Consider the following 15,105-nt stretch of genomic DNA (forward strand, 5'->3'; position numbering starts at 1 on the left):
CATTTAGAGGTTTCAGTTTACTTCACCTCAGCTAACAAATTAATTAGCTTTGCTCATGAATTTCTACATACTGTTCTTGGGAATTTTATATATACATATATATGTTTGGATATGAGTTATGATATTCTGAAGCAAACTTTATTTTTGCTTTAAAAAAAATATTAATTTATGGTGAACTGGTTACAAATAAAATTCTGGAGTTGATCCTGGGGACCTTCCAGGAGCCCTGCTATCCCAAATTCCCTACTGTTGGTACAGTCGTTTGTTCAGAACTTCTCAAGACCCAAGTTTTTATTCTCCCTCAGAGAAACAATCATATACATTATTGAAGATGCCATTGCAGAAATTTACATTATTTTGTTTCCACACTGCTTAGTGGCATTGAAAAATAACATTATATACACATTATAAATATCCATCTTGAAGAGGTATTAAAGATTCAAAGAGTTGAACTAAATTACCACATGCAAGTGATTATAAATTAATAACCACGAAGAAAGTTGAAATTCAGAAGTTCTGAACAGGTAATTTAAGAGTCTAAAAAGCTCTTCCACAAAACACTGAAATAATACACAGTCTCTTATGGCACTATCTTATCTCATTTTTTTCCAAGTGCTGGCACATGATTTTTATTCAACTAATACATTCAGAAAATTTCAGAGAATTACTTCTCTGCAATCCTAGTTTTGATGCTTTAATCATTCAGCTCTTTTGTGAGCTGTCACAACTCAAAGCCACTCCTTACTTAGTTTATATTGGACCTCTGAAAATGAGGAAACTGCTTCCTGAACTATAAGTATTTGGCGCAGTCTCCCTTGAAGTAGTTAACTTCTGCTTCTCTCAGCAATTGCATGTGTTGGGGTTTGGTGCAGTTTGCATTTTGCCTTCAATGTGCCAGCACCTTGTGAGGCAGAAATCAAGCAATCACAAAAACAGAATTTCCTAATGATGCCTATTGAGAAAGTTGCAGCTAGAACCCAGCAACTGTAACCTTTTCATTGTTTGTTTTTTGCAAGGGTGTGGGAATGACACAAACGGCAGCACCCTTGTTTCATCCTCCTCTCACCCTCCAAGGACAGATCTGGTTTTCAGCTGAGTCCCCCTTTTACAATTGAGGTGAGCAAGAAATAAAGCTTTTAGTAAGAGCATTTTTGATTTTGACATAGTTCTCACTCACTGTACACAAAAGCAAACATGAGAACTGAATACGGTGTTTGCATGGGAGCATTATCTCATGTTCTTGTGTGTATATATATACATGTACATATGTTGAAAAACAGTGTGCATTGCAATAAAAGTAGCAGTGTCTGTTGCATCTAACTGATGACTTTCCACTCATTGTGCTTTAAAGCACACAGCAAACCCCACGTGTTGCTCACAGGATAGTGCCCAGCATCCCTTACAGCAGTTAGCATTTCTTTCTTGGTGACTAGGATGCACTTTTCTTATTATAGCAGCTTTCAAATTCAAATATAGTTTTAGTTGGTTTCAAGCAGAACATCCTTGGTGGGCAGGGCATTCACACCCAGATTTTAAAATGCAGTGAGAATTTAGCAGCACATAATCCATTGATTTTAGCAGGTGATTGGGTGTTTGCAATCAATTCTGACAAAACTTGGTACCTGGATACACACAGCATTTCAGCAGTAGGACTGTTGTAGCTCTATCAGTCCAAGACACAAGCAAGGCAAGGTTCAAAAGGAGAAGTCACTGATATTATTAGCCCAAGAGACTTGACAGGGGAGGGAATAATCTTTTAGGTACACAAGATATTCTTTAGGTCTCTTCCTCAGATACTGATTTCAAAATGTAAAAGCAGCCTTGTGTGAACCTCATTTCCAACCACAACAGTTAGCTAAGTAAAATGTGTGGCCTTCTCTCAACAAACTCCACTTTGCAAGTTGTTTTCAGCTTTAAAAATGTGATCTCTCTTTTCTGCAGTGCCAAGATATTAACATGGGACAGATCATTGGTCCACATGCTGCCTAGTAAATTATGCTAAAGCAACTGGATTAATCTCTTCTGGTAACATTCTTTGTCCATGATGCCTGGTTACCCTGAAGCCTGTGTGCTGAAAACATCAACCAAAGCATTACTGCACTGTACTTCTGTGATTCACTTGCTGTAAATACAAAGACTGTGCACAAGGCACAAAACCATAAGTAATTGCCATAAGTAATGGCAATCTAATCTGGTTTTATTCCACTCTGTAGTATTAGCAGGAATGATCAATGGTGATTAGGAAATAACAAATGGAATGTAGATTTCTTATGAATGAATAAAAATACATAGCCATTAAATTAATACACCCATTTCATTAGTCTTTTCTAGTCATCACAGAAAATTAAATCTTTAGTTCCAAAAATATAAAAAACGTGCTTTTCCAGCTATATCAACATGCTTTGAAATATCTTTAATTGAAAGCAACTGATAGAATATAATCCAGCATTTATCTTGGTGGTGCAGGTGACACAAGGCACATAGCAAATGTTTTAACAAATATTTAAAGACAGACTTGAAAAGTCTGTGGGAGTAATTGTCAGTTTGTCAGCTGAATCACTTGATCCTTTGGAAAAGGTTTTTATCACTATATTAGATGACTCCCAATGTCAGTGCAGGACAATTTATAGGATAAATGCACCTCAGTGTCACTGCATTCTGTTAATGAATATTAAAATATTATTTGGGGGCTTGTTTTACAAAATTGTTATTGTTCATATACTGATGAGCATGCTATTAAATGACATACCCATTGAAAACCGGCATTTCTATCATAAAAAGTACCAATATCTCTTTTTGCAATTCTGCCTTCTTTCCCATACATAACAAAATGTAGTCTATTTGTATTGACTTTGTCATATAAGAAAATATTTATATATATAGCATAACAAAATCTTAATCCTACATGAGAATTGCTATTTAGCTTAATGGGATTGTCTGATTGGAACAGCAGGTGGAACTGGACCCTTTGTGCTCAGCATTTACACAACAGGTATTGCACCAGCACGTCATCAAAAAGCAGGCAATATGAATAGCATTTCTAGTTATTGTAAATCAATCCAGCACCCTGGTATCTTTAAAATGCTTGCATACTCTTGAAAGAGTAAGATGTTCTGCTTACATTTAAGAGACTGAAATATATAAGCCCTCAAAAAGAAGCGTAACACTGTCCATTTTTGAATAAAAAAATAATTATGGATATTGTTAGAATTCTTCGGTTTAGCTGAGCAGAAATGTAAAGATTTACTGGATCAATTAAAATACAATGAACTTTACTCCTTGCAAAACTATTTTGATTCATGTATCTGTCTGCAAGAAGAAAATGTGTGTGAGACTGACTTGCACAGATTTCTGTAGGAGATACCATGTCTTGTATTTTCTGTAGGAGGGAAGCAGTTGGAAGATGAGCACGAAAAATGTGAATCATCTTACGACTACTATCTATATAAGACTTCATCCTCATAGGAAATAAAATTACCTGACAATTTAACCAGTAGCGTGGGTTTATGACAACTTTGCATAAAGTTTGTTTGAAGAGCATTCTTATTTTTAAAGCTGTATAAGAACGCTTTTTCTAAATTTATTCTAAGCACTGATCTGAACAGAATTCCAACTGAAGAATTAATGACAAAAAAAGGTAAAAATCTGTCTTTGCAGTGAATAAAATCAGAGCTATAGACTGAAACAAATAAAACTCTAGAAAAGTTGCCATCTGTTTCTGACTTACAGTTAGGTCACTGTTTCTACAGTCAGCACATACGATTTCATTTTTCCCCCCGCCTTCCTGCTTTAAAGTCCCTGTGATCTGATTTTAAGTCCCTAAATTAATCATTCCTTTCCCATACTCTTTGGGTGGTGCCCAAACTGATGAATAAAAAGCTTTTCTATACCTTCCCATTTTTAAACAATTAGGGAAAAACAATGGAATTTTTGCCAGAAGCTTTGCTGGGTCTCCTACTGCTGAACTCCACTTCAGTGTCAGGGGTGCTGCCTTCCTCCTTCCCTCCTCACAAGCCTTGGTGAAGCCAAGCAGGAACAAGCTCATTCCATGGTGGTCTCAAGCACTCATTCAGCCTAGAGAATCAGGGCAATGCTACTGAGCTCTTATCTCTACCAGGTGGACTCCAAAGACTTTACTACCACTTCCCATTTCATACACAGTTATGTGCTATCTTTACAGGATCCAGTGTGTAGCTTCACTAGGAAGGCTTTCAGTTCTTGCAAGTCATGATTATTTTCGGTATTGCATATTTATTTTAGCTATATATTTTTAATCTCTCTTACCTTGGTTTTATGCAGTCTTCAATACATAAAAAACAGATAAACAAACACAAACATTACAGAAAGAATAACTGTGCAAGCAATTGGATTTTGGTAGCAAAAACAACCATTAGTTTGCCTCCAGTGGCTAACAATGGGATTAGAGGCAACGTCTCAAATGCAGTTCACAATAGCTTCTGTCCAATGATTTTTAGATATATCAATTTCAATTGATATATCAATATCAATATCAATTAATTTCCCATGACTCGTCATTTACATTAAAGACAGAAATATTTTTTCCTTTTAATAGGGAAGTTGAATTTTTCAAACTGAAGAGTCCAAACCCTCTTGATAAACGTGCTAAAACATTCTTCTAAAGAATATTAAATAATTTTTGAAAACAGGACTTGGTTCAAAATATATGTGTATTTAAATCAAAAGAAAGCCTGAAAAAATCTTGATTTGAGGACCCAGAATCCCAGTACTTTTGTCTTCACTCTCACTTGGAGTATTTCAATTAAGAAATCAGGAAAAAAAAAATTGTATACAAGTGTTACTCAACATGTTTAAGGTCCTCCTCACAGCTATAAATGTAATAAATACTTCAACAAGTAATTCCTATTTCTTTTAATCCTCTTGAATCAGAAGCTGTGTAACCAAAGCTTCTGATCAGAAAATATTTTCAATAATGTTCAAATCCCCACTTTGTCCTTGGGTTAGCAGAATACTAAAAAGCTTTTTTAGCCATTCATCTGAATTTCTGTTCAGCAGTTCAGTTATGGACTTATGCTGACAACAGCAAAATCATTACATCTCTACCTAGTGTTGGTTCTGTAGTTGCAAACGTCAAATGAATATTGATTTTTGTCTTACAACTGGGAAAGGTTTAACAGACACAGCAATAGTAATTCACAGTAAAGAGTAGATAAATTTGGAGCTGGGAAACAAAGAGTTAACACATCATCATTCTTAGTGCTGCTGGAAATGAAAACCGAAGAAGAGCTGAATAGGTAAGTGATTCACCAAATTCTTACTGGTGGATACATGGGTTAAAATCATTTGGGTGGCAACTGAAGTAATGCTCCAAGATCTTTTTGGAAAGTTCTCTTGTCTCAAAAGTAATCTGAAATGATACATGACAGGAGCAAGAGCAAATAAGAACTGGAAGTAGGTGGCAGACCAAATGAATGCAATTGTTTTGACTGATTATCTCCATCCCAAAACAAATGAAGTCACTCAAAATAGACATTTAACTGCAAGCTAGCAGGTTCTGCATAATGTTTTCCATACATTTTATTTTCTCTTGTTCCTGTGTCCTATAAACACTGGATATCCTGTATCCTATATACATAAGATAGTTTTAAGGTCCCCCAAATGATTGTTATATCAGAACTTCAGCTTTCATTTAAAAAAAGTTTTCATTCCTTCTGGTTGTGAAAGACTGCCTGAATTCTAGCATAACCCGTATCTAGAGCAAACTCCCCAAATACTTTGCTTGATTTTCAAGAGAAATTAGAAAAATCTCCTGAAGGATATTCCATTTATAAGTCAACACTACCTTTGTGTTTTCTACTTGGTGGAGACAGCCAATTAAATTAAAGGTAACATATTTGAAATAGTCTTTTTTAAGGCTTTCTTCTTTTACACAGGTCTACAATTAACATTCCCATCACACAGTATTAGGAGAAGTGCATTTCATGATTCATGAAAGAATTATACAATTATAGGAATAAGAGGACTGTTGTTGCTAGCAGGGGGGAAACTTAAAGAGTTTTCTCCAAAGGCCCATCCATATGACTTTATATTCCCAAATGCCTTTTCTACAGGCTGTTCTCTAACCTTCTTTTCTCATCCTTTCAAACACACATAATATTACTTGACATGAAACTTTACAGTTGAGGACATTATTCTTAGATCACAGGAGAATCCACCCTTTCTCTAAGGAATAGTTCTGCTACTTAATCTAACAAGCCACGGGAAGTGGCACAGGAAGGTATTTAGGTGACTCATTTATCTTAAGTGTTGTCTAGTTAATCAGGGCTCTAGGGGTCAATTTCTAACTCAACAGCAGACTTTGTGGATCATTTTGAACAAGTGCAAAATTAGTAATGACTAGGTCTCTTGACAGGTGTTGAAAGGCTTTGTTAATTTAAACACAAAATGTGAGCTTACTGTTTAACAGAACTCTTCGCCACACTTGTAATGTAATTCTAAAAACCTTAAAATACTAGCTTCAACAATAATTGACTCTTTTTAAAATTTCCAATATAAGGCAAGTCAACTGTGCCTGGAATTAAGATGTTACAATAAATTTGAGCTGAACAGCATATATCCAGAAGGTAGGAGGTAGAATAGAATAGTTCAGTTGGAAGGTACATACAAATATCATTAAGTCCAACTGCCTGACCACCTCAGGGCTGACCAAAACTTAAAGCATATTATTTAGGGCATTGTCCAAATGCCTCTGAAGCACTGACAGGCAGGGGGAAGCCTGGTACAGTGTTTGACCACTCTCACAGTAAAGAAATCTTTCTTAATGTCCAGTCTGACCCTCCCTTGGCACAACTTTTTGCCAGTCCTGTGTGTCCAGCCATCAGTTACGAGGAAAAGTAGACTGACATCTCTCCTGCACTTCCCCTTCTCAGGAAGTTGCAGAGAGCAGTGAGGTCCTCTCTCAGCCTCCTTTCCTCCAGACTAGGCAACCCTGCTATCTTCAGCCTCTCCACACAGGACATTGGAGAGAGTCAACAGGATCTCCCAGTTTAATATCATCAGTGATTTTGCTAAGGATGCATTCAACTCCTGCATCCAGATCATTTAAAAAAAAAAAAAAAATTGAACAGAAGCAGCCCTAGAATAGGTACATCATGTGAATTTCTTAAGTGGCCCTGGTTGACAATGCTGCTAAGCATTGCCTTAAAAGGAAGGCAATGATCTCCAAGATCTCTGATTTCCAAGATTATGCACTGAATATTCAAAAAATGAAATTCAAGAAACCACTAACTAGAAGCAACCCCAAACTCTTATTTTCTCCCAACTAAAGACAACAATTGATCAAACTGGAGGCAGATTTATGGGAATGTTGCAGGCGGTAGAGATCCTCTGTGTATCAGACCTCAACAGACTTTTTGTGCAGCTCCTTGGGGATGCTTGTTCTTCTGTACCATCTGGTTAGGGCACCAGTGAGGAACTAAACAAGAACTGTTCTATCCTGAGACTTATCTAGCGCCTTAAAGGAGCACATGACAAGAAAAATCAGAAAGCTTATGTTGAAATTACAGGGAGAAAAGTGAAATATGGGTGGGTGGCAGAACATGGATACATATGCTTGAAAATACTGGTCTAAAAAGGAATCACAATTGTTAATGATGTGACATCACTATCCTAGAACAAAATATGTGAAGTGTACCCTGATGTCATAAAACAGAATTTACATTTAGTCATCTAAGCAGGTTTATTTTCAGAGTTACTGTGCAACTTCACTTCTCACTCCTATCAGTTGGATTTATAGGTACTGAGTCATCTAAATAAGGAAATTACATAATAAATTTTTATCACTTATTTTAAAACTCTAGGCTGATGTCTGAAGCTGAACAAATAAAATATAAGCAATATCTATGCAAAACTCCACTTTGCAAAAGTCTCTGTCTTCTGCAAATTAGTTCCCCAGTACTCGTCTACAGCATTTCACAAATACTTCAGGGTACCAGAATGGAAGACATACTAAAAGTATGCAAATATTAGGATAATTAATAACAAAAATGCACTATGACCACGAAGCGTGCATGACTGAAGCCTTTTCCAACACTGAAACCACAATTAGGGACTTGCACTGTCACAGCACCAAACTGACGTGGAGCATACAGGTGGCTCTTCTGCACTGACATGTTTTAAATTTAAACATTACTCTCTTCTGACTTTGTAGCACAAGACCTGCATCAGTGTAACTTACTGTTGTTTTTAATAGACTGACAGATCTCAAGCTTTTATATTAGTTTAATGCTCTGAAGCATAGCTTGGGGCTGTATCAGAGCTAATACATTTTCTTTTAACATGGGTACAGTGAACCCAGCTAGACAAACAGTCTTTGAGGTTTACAGCTTGTTTTGCTTTGCTCTGCATGGGAAATACAAGGGAGTAGGAAAAAGCAAGGAAGCTCTCTCACTCGTCTGTACAACACAAGAGGATCAGTACACAAAATGTTAAATTCAGTCATTTATATCCCTGCTCGGATTACACTGTCATACTGCCTATTCAAATACAGAACAGTGCTATGATTTTGATATTTGTAATCAAAGTATTTTGAAGATTTCAATGGCTACAAACAACTGCCCTATTACTGACTTCAGCAGGAGCCAGAGACCATCAACAGTTTCAACAGAGCCAGAGAGACCAGATGATAATACTTGACATAACAGCAATATCTTTTCCTAAGCAAAGATACTGGCCCATAAATGTACTCACAAGAATGACCCATGGGTTTCACTAGATCTAGTTTTCTGCTGATGCTATGGTAGGACCAACTTTTAGAACTTGGCCATCACTGTTCTCCAACAGCAGCACTGCTGAGAGCAGCCCCCACTGCCAGCTGCAGGGCCAGCAAGGAGCTGGAAGTGAATGAGAAATCTTTATTGTCTACTTACTGTTCCCTACAGACTGGCAAATAACTCAAACCCAGATGTTCCTAACAAAAATCTGTGATTTGGGATTTAGCTGTTGCTGTCCCAGGAAAGTGAAAAGTGTTCACTGGTCCCTGACAGTAGCAACACCTGAACACACAGACATTAATTGCAATTTGCTTGGAAAACAAAACAAAACAAAACAAAACAAAACAAAACAAAACAAAACAAAACAAAACAAAACAAAACATTATCTTCCTAGTAAAGAATGAAATTGAAATTACTAATTTTAATTTAAGGAACCAACTGCTCTGCTTGCAGAAAGACTGCATTACTGTAATTTCAAAGTTATATCGGAAGGTCAGATGTGAGAATTCAAAGTGCAGTCTTACAGGTGTTCTTGCAGATGTTGAGAGAATGTTTCACTGTTCAAATTCTCTTGAAACCTACAAACAACATCAGCTTTGGGTACTACCTAGAATCCCAGAAATAACTAAATATGTTGTGTTCCCCCCACAGAGAAGACATCTCTTATTAAAAACACCAAAGCCTTGTTAAGGGAAAATGAAGCAAAATACATAAATGAAACCCAGCTCATTTGTTCCCAAAGTGTCAGTTCAGTAGCTGATGATCACAGAGCATTACTTTCCACCAGAGCTTCAAGCAGTAAATATCCAAGATATTGGGTAGAAAACAAGCAAAAGTCAGCTTTTATATAGAATGGCCTCCAAAAGCTTAGCAAAAACAACTGACCAACTGAAAAAAAAAGAAAAGCAAAAAAAAAAAAAAGCAAAAAAAAAAAAAGCACAGTGTATCATCCTAGTTCTGCAAAGCAGAAGAACTTTTTCAATGGCAAATGACTGACTGTATTTTTTCATTCTCTGTCATTAATGCTCTCTCTCCCCCAACACTTGATCTAAAACCAGAACTGCCTTTCCTTAGAACAAGAAGCCCAAACAAACTAAATCAGCTTGCAGATGCAAGTCAGTCAGTGGGTTTGCTTACCCAATCTACCTGTTTCATTAATTTTCTACACACACTCCAATATATTCTGGCAGTACTGTTGCCTCACCACATACAAGTTCTGCTAGCACAAGTAACAGCATATGATCAGCATATGTTGCAGATACTGTTTAATGTACTTTGAGTACTATTGAAATGTTATTCCTACCTGATAAGTTTTTCTTATCATCTGACAATAAAAGTCCCAGTGCCCTGTTGTCCAGTGAATTACATTGTTATTTGCAACGTTTCATTAAAAATTGCTTCAAGGAAATTTTTTGAAAAGTCATCATTTGAAAAACAGACTTAAGAATCTAAAGGTTAATCTAAATGGCAGTATTAAAGTTGAGGCAGCAGTGCCCAAAGCCAAGGCTGAGGGTGTAGAACTAGAGCAAGGTATACATGTCCTTAAAGGCCATTCATTCATCGCCAAATTTCATGTTACAGTAAATCCATATGATGATCAAACTCCAGTCCAAGCTTGTCACCATCTCTTTGTCTCAAGAATTCTCTAATTTGGATTTATTCTAAGTATTAGCATTATTAATGACATAGCTCATATATGTGGAAAACAATTTAGGCAAAGAAGAAATTTTTACTGATCTATCTGTTTCTAGTTTATCACATTATCAAGCTTTTAAAGTTTGCCCTAAACTATGGATACTCCAATTCTAATTTAATTAGTAGAACCACTATTGCTTGATATCTTTAGCTTCCATTATTTATGTGAGAAAGTAAGTACTAATAAAGGAAAAAACACAGCTATGTAGAGGAAGGCCAATATAGAGAAGAGAATGAAAAGGAAGACATGGTGTTGGGGCAATATAAATGAATTTAGTAAAGGACAAATGAAGCCACAACAAATGCTTGTAGGATGCCCTGAGGAGAAGGAAGCAAATGGTTTTCTTTGAGGCATGACCAGAGTGCCAGAATCAGTGAGCACAGTATCTCTAGTGATGACAGTGAAGGGTCCTAGCCTCGATGCTTAGGTTTAAAGCACTGACCTGGAGACAGGAAACACCATGAAAACTGTAATTCTAGATAGATGCTCAAAATTTGGAAGAAGGAATTTTAAATGCCTCGTGAGAAGAAAGCAATAAATTGATGCCACAGTCACTTGAATCCTAGAAAAATCACTAAACTGAGGAAACTATAATCACTATAATTAAGTGAATGCTTAATTAAGACACTTGGTGAATAGCAAGACATGTTTGCAATTACAGCCCAAGGCATGAGCTCCAAGATGATGGTCACTGCTCATTGCTGCATGGGATGGCCAAAAGCCCACAGACAAGGCTTAGGTGAGCAACAGCTACTCTCCCAGCATCATTATTTGCAGGTCGACAGTGCCTTAGCAACCCTGATGGGGAGCAAGACTACACTGCAATGTGTGTTACACAAAATTCAAACTGAAATGACACCTTCCCATGAGAGCTGAGCACTGCCCTCACCTACAGTGATATGGGACCACTAATGCGTGGTAGTGGGCTGTGCCCAGGTATAAACTCAGGGGCCAAAATATACCTTACAAAATGGAAAGTAAGATCACCTATACACAGCATGTGCATTGTCTGCTGAGACAGCTCTCCACATAACCTTTATCACGTTGATGAGGCACAGCATGTTACATTTGTCTCTGCAGGAGTTAAAAGACTAATTACATCAATATGCTACATCAATACAGTTTATGATGGAAGGAGACTAATAGATGAGAAGTAGCGATGTGCACTTCAAGGAATTAATTGCTGGGAATTAGAGTCTTATTTTCAGCGTAGTAGCAATTTTATTTTGTCTTTAGAAGGTTTGGGGATTAATGATGGAAAGGCAGACCTGTCTCTCCTTTAGTGACCCAAGTGTTCATCTGAGATTGAAAAGACTTCCAAAACACAGGCACAAAAACAATTACTAAAACAAAAACTACAGCCACAAAACAAAAATTTCATTGTTTTCCTACACACCAGAGATCTCCTGAACTTAATCCTTCCATTTGGCCTTCCCCCAGCCTAGACGATGATACAATAAAAGAAAGGGACCACTTGTGGTATAAACTAACAGAAGCACAAAATTCAGAAGCCTCAGATGTAAAATATAGGTCTGAATTTGATTTTCACTGATTGGAGTTCCCTTCTCTTTTATTTTATGGTGTTAGGAAAACTTTAATGACTGCCTTAAAGAAACCAGTTGCTGCACCGTACATGTAAGTAGAGAGTAGAGGAAAACGGGTGAACAAAGAGACATATTCACAAAGTTCATCTGCATGCTACTGAAGTCTTGTCTTAAACACTGATTCAACGAATCAACTTCATCTAGTGAAAGATTTCACAATTCCTGCCACTCAATTCCATGTATTGCTTAGCAATGGAATAAAAGCACACATATTTAGGAAAGGTTACATTTAATATTTTGGTATATGCCCAACTAGTCAGAAATCATTAACTCATTTGCTCATGAATACTGAGCTCTATTTTAAACTCGTCTGCATTAGGATATATTTTTAGTTCTGTTTTATTTCTGTGGAGAGTAAGAAGCAGAACATTTTATCCCCTGTTCATAAAGGAGATATAAATCACCTCAGTCTAAAAAGGTGGAACAATTTTTGCTCTGGTTCCTTTGCAATCCATTTGATCTAACCTCAGAATGAGGCCTCATCCTGCTTCCAAGCTAGCTCTCCTTATCTAACTCAGAGCGCCCTAAGTGTTCGACAATTTACCTGCAGTAAGAGAAATAAGGTTTTTTTTGCTACTCAAAATGATTAGTCTGCCGTAGAGAAGGGGAGCATTAATACAAAGATGCAGGAGCTGCTTTATTCTGGAATAACCCAGAGTGCAGCTATGCTCATTCACAGTCCAGCCGGCTATGCCAGATCACACAAGGTCTGCTTCTGCTCAAGTGCTTGTACAGATTCGCCACCACAAGCATCTAAGTTGCATCAGAAAACCACGCAGGGGCTTCAAGCTCTAACTCTGTTGAACTTGAGGCTGGAGGGTTTGAGGACAAACCAATGGGAATTTCATGAAAGAATTTCATTCTCCATTGAGTGTGACTGGAATAAGTAGAAAAGCTTGCAAAGCAAATTTAGCTGTCCAGGTAACCTGGCCTTCAGAAAGGCACAGTACATTCAAAATCAGCTTAGGCAATGCTCTGACTTATTGCCATTGCCCACATAAGATCATCTCATGGCACCTTCTAGTGTCTACCTATAACCAATTCTGAAATTACATTTGTTTTTGTTTCAAAATTTATTACACTTAAGCATGCTAATCATTAGCATAATGTTGTATTTTTTTCCCACAGAAAAGAAGGGAAAGTATCAAGATTTTTGAGTATAGAATACTTTGAAAAAAAAACAAACAAACAAACAAAAAAAAAAACACTAGATAAGATGTACCTTTTTTTTTTTTTTTTCAAAACAAAACAAAACAAAAACTGGAGTAGAGGGCTCCCCTTATATAACTATAAAATCATTGTTGGTATGACTGATTTAATTTGAATAGCATTCCCCGGGGAAATATACTGTGCTATCAACTTGAAATGATTATGATTATTTGGCCTTCAGCAGTAGTGGGATAAAGTCAGCAGCAGAGCTGGATGGCAGTATGCCCACAGCTACACCTAATGAAATGAAGCACATCTGTGGCTCTGACAGGAGGAAATACCAGGGAACAAGCTAATCTCACAGCAACTCCTTCCACTCCTGATGCCAGCACCCACAGGTTATACCCCAAGGTCCATACTTAGCCTTTACTCAGAACTTGATCACAGACTGAAAAGCAAAAGGGGCAGATGTTATGTTTAAAAATAATATTATATAGAGGAGGCTGGCTCACTGCCTTGTTCAATTTGGCAGGAGAGGATGAGAGGGGTCTTCTCTGAGGAAGACCCTCAGTCTTTTTTTCTGTAAGAACAGAGATGGTCAAATATGAAAACTAGTATTTTTATGATAAGTTAAATGGAGTGGAACTTCATCAAGTTGGCAATAACTGCTTTATTTTAAGCTGTTCTCCCTATGATCAGCAATCTAATTTCAAACCTTGCAATATTTGCATTAGAAGCTTTAGCAGTGCCTTGCTCTGACCTAAAATAGGTGAACAGCCCCAGCACACAGAACTGGTTCTTGGAGAACTGCTCTGGTGAACAAACCCTGTGGCAGTTTAGAATATGGCTTTTTAAATTGCATTGATGGGTTGGACAATGGGGCTTTGCTGCTCTCGACAAACAATATAGTGAGCAGATGAAAAGCAAACCTCTGCCTTTGTCACAGTTGCTGGCGCTCAACCATAGCAGATTAAAGCAGGTGCTTAGAAGGAAAGAGCCAGTATGTAGCCAAATGATGGTTCGAGGCAAAGGAGCAGTCCACTGGAGGACAGATATGGGAAGAAAAAGCCTGACAGAAAAAGGAAAAAAAAAATCCCTAAACATATGCTGTGCAGGAAGAACACAATTTGCCGTCCCCCTCCCTGGGGACTAAGATAGAGTTGCTTTCACAATTCCTTTGGCCTCCCAGAGTCAAGAGCTGCCTGTCCAGAAAGCCTCAACCACCTCTGCCCTTGTTTTATTTTAACAGTAGCAAACTGGAGGGCAGCATGGCTTCCCTGTTGATTGCTCCCCTGTAAATGCTAGTTCCCCAGAGGAAAAGGTAGTAACGCCTGCAAAAGTAAATGGCTTGTTTTCCATGTAATAGCAGAATAGTGTTTTGATGCAGTAAGCAGTTTTCCCTACTTCTACACAAGGCAAAAGAGGTCTGTGCAAAAATAATCCCCTCTGTCACAGGATAAAAGGTATATGTAGTCTAAGAATGACTTAAGCTTTCCTGGGGACTTTATCATGGGACACAGAATGATGCATTCAACTTGCGCTGGGCTGGTGCAGCAGCCCTTTTCCCTGGGGCTCCTAGGAAGCATCCAGGTCCAAAACATTAGCAGTTTATTGTTCAGCTTTTTCATTTTCAAAAATCTGGTTCCCAGTTCTCCCCTTCTGGAGCAAGGGGCTGTTAGGAGACACAATGCAGAACACAAAATATAATTGGGATTGGTAGAGCAATTCGATTAAAATGAGAAATCTGCCTGAAGCAGGAACAAAACTCAAGAAATGAAGGAAACGATAAAAAAGGTGAAAATCTATCTATATATTTTAAAACTTTATGATTTGTCTGTTGTCCCCTGATTCCAAGGACACCAAAACAAGAAAAGCAGCTTTTACAGTATTCTTCTGGCTGGAAAGG

The 15,105-nt window shown here is 37.5% G+C and overlaps 1 long non-coding RNA gene across 3 annotated transcripts in view; it reads right to left on the reverse strand.

The window, feature by feature from the left end:
- The window catches only part of LOC137863693 (uncharacterized), a 169,519-nt gene that overhangs the window by 11,602 nt on the left and 142,812 nt on the right, over positions 1 to 15,105 (reverse strand). The window lies entirely within an intron of this gene.

Source organism: Anas acuta, chromosome 13 (genome assembly GCF_963932015.1).
Source record: "Anas acuta chromosome 13, bAnaAcu1.1, whole genome shotgun sequence".
Taxonomy (NCBI): Eukaryota; Metazoa; Chordata; class Aves; order Anseriformes; family Anatidae; genus Anas; species Anas acuta.